The sequence below is a fragment of the Bidens hawaiensis genome, unplaced genomic scaffold (genome assembly GCF_021521415.1).
Source record: "Bidens hawaiensis isolate Kalapana, Puna unplaced genomic scaffold, B.hawaiensis_p1.1 tig00010056_1, whole genome shotgun sequence".
In the NCBI taxonomy this organism is placed as follows: Eukaryota; Viridiplantae; Streptophyta; class Magnoliopsida; order Asterales; family Asteraceae; genus Bidens; species Bidens hawaiensis.
In genome coordinates this window covers 730,258-733,055 of record NW_027491759.1, presented here as the reverse complement: position 1 = coordinate 733,055, position 2,798 = coordinate 730,258, and the positions used below count along the sequence as shown (strand labels likewise).

General features: G+C 46.5%; 1 pseudogene; it reads left to right on the top strand.

The window, feature by feature from the left end:
• The first annotated feature begins 2,242 nt into the window (after positions 1–2,242).
• LOC143534056 (glycerol-3-phosphate acyltransferase RAM2 pseudogene) lies at positions 2,243–2,590 on the top strand (annotated as a pseudogene).
• Positions 2,591–2,798: the final 208 nt, after the last annotated feature.

Here is a 2,798-nt window from a genome sequence, read left to right as displayed (position 1 = left end):
TCGATCTTACCCCTGGGGGCATCGTACACCGTCTGATGGGGTTCAGGAAACTCAGGCTCGAGAGACTCGGGCATTAACTTCCTGACGACGTACTGATACAGATCGACAGCCAGAGCACACTGGCACTCGCCAGCAGTACTCTTGTCATCGGCTGTAGCTTCGACATCGTGAGAAGACATCTTGCAGATGAAAGAAGAAAACGATTTCAAGAGAATGCTCGACTGAAAAGGTGAGTATTCGCCGGAAATCGTTAAAGATGAAGAGAGAAGTGAAAGTGTGAATTGTAAAGAACCCTCTCCCCCTTTATATACTAATCGCAATTAATGCGATGAAATTAATGCGGAAGAGAGAGAAATCGAAGGTGCAATGAAACTATGACACGTGGCAAAAAGCAAGCTGGCAACAGCTGTTGAAAGGACGCGTACCATTAATTTCGCGGCCACGCGCCCGAAAAATCGCGCCCACGCGCCTGAAAAGGCGTCTGGAATGACCATGTACTGTCACGTCACCATAACTTCCTGCACGTCCTGACACAGTCAGAAGAAACCGTCGTATGACGTTTCAGAGGTTTGGACTGTTCTTATCCTTTCACCAACTCTTCGAATTTCAAAAAATTTAAAAAAGATTCAAAAGTAGGCGGGAAAATACCCCTTACCTTGGCAACCAAGTAACCATAAGACGGGTGCGGGTACAGTGTCAAGGCAAAACCCTTCACATACTCAGCACCCGCAGTGAATTGACACCAGGAATACCTTGGAAATAAAGTAACCGTAAGACGAGTGCGGGTACAGTGTCAAGGCAAAACCCTTCATATACTTAGGACTCTGCAGGGAATTCAAACCAAGAAGGATCTTCTGGGCCATGCTTGCGGAAACGGGAATAACATCCCCGCATGACGGGAGCGTCGAGAACTATATTGTTTGAAACTAAAAGATGGAATTGGTGGTTTTAGCATAATTGATCACTATGTTGAAAACTACCAAAACCCCATGGAGAATCCACACAAGTGGGACTCAACGCTCCTGACTTGCGAGAAGGTTACAAACCTACCCGCTTCATACCCTAAGATCAAGCAGAAAAGTCGGAAATTTCTGCGTGACATCAGGAAAACCGCGGGAAGAATCACCACGGAAAACCTAAAAACTAAACCCTTTTCAAAACCCCTTGCTAAGTCCAAAAGTTCACCTCACTTATTAATAATTCATGAGAAGAACATTGGACTGGGGGGACTTGAAGAGGTAGGTCCCAGCAGAGCCCAGTTGGACCCGCAAGACTCACCTTGAACAGGGACGTCTGCGCAACGACCAACTGCTCCCACAGGACCCACCATGCTCAGAGAACCTTACGCGCAGTACGCCAGCTGTACCCGCAGGGAAAGCCTCCCAATGGTGAAGTACCCCGCCTGTTCCCGCAGTTGCGGATACAAGCCATCAGGGAAGGCTACCCGCAATAACAGCAAGGCTACACGCACAAGGCACTAGCTACTTCAGTAGTCACATGAAGGAATGAGCAAGGCGGGAATACTCCCGCCTAAATGAGCCAGTCCGTATGCTTCTGGAAGATCTTTTGTACTATACCTACTAAGGTATGGGCAGAACAGACGATCTGACCAGAACAGCCCATGAACCAATCACAGGGTGACAGCTCACCGACAACAGTACGAGGAGGAGCACCCTCTAGTACTGTTTGTCACTATTAGCCGCTGCCTACTCACCAACCCTTACTATGGGACGTGCGCAGCCTACAGTTGGTGGAACAGTGCATAGCCGGCAGTAAAGGAACAGTATACAGCCGACCTTGTTACTGTCGGCCGTAATCTATCCACCAACCAGCATGGCCTGTGCCTAGTCCACTGTGGGTAGAACAGGAATACTATTCAGCCGGCTGTACCTTCTAGGAAACCTACCTTCGGCTATAAATACTCCAACACCTTGGAATGGTAAGGACATCATCTGATATCTCATTCTTATCTAGCAATCTCTTAATATACACTTATATTCAGAGCAATCTAGTCTGATTCTCACGCCGGAGGGTGGTCACAAGGAGGAACCCCCCCTTCTCAGTGACGAGCTTACGGTGTCTGTTTTGCAGGTCACCTGAAGAACAACCTTCTCTGCTGGACCTCATACTCGTGGGAAACATTACTTAACCCCCAGATTATCCGTAATCTGCCCCGGGACACCTAGTGTTTCTTCAGGAAGGTACCACTTGTCGGGAGCCGTTTCTCCTCCGGTTTTCGGCCATGTTTGCGGAGTTGACCGACCAACTTGTGCCGGTGGCAATGGTAAACAAGATGAGCATGTTTCATGGCACCACAGCCAGAGGGTGGAAAGGAATGGACCCATTCTACTTCTTCCTGAACCCTAGTCCGGTTTATGAAGTTACATTCTTGAATAAGTTACCAACTGAATTAACGTGTAGTAGTGGCAAGTCTAGCCATGAGGTGGCTAACTATATACAGAGGCTAATTGCAGCTACACTTTCTTATGAGTGCACCACCTTTACCCGGAAGGACAAGTATCGAGCACTCGCCGGAAATGATGGCAGAAGCCTAAGCAAAAAGAAAAAGTTATTATGGGTTGTTAATTAATTTTAAGTTATCCACTTTCATAAATCTATATGTATGGCCATGCAAAGTCGACCTCTTTTTCGTTTTTTCTCGGTTTAAGAATAATCCTAATTTTGTATTTGTATATATCATTAATCTTGTTCATTTTTTAGTTACTTGTATTACTATTATTATGGTGAATATTGAAGAAACGTGGATCGACTCACTGGTAGACGATCTACTTTCCTCG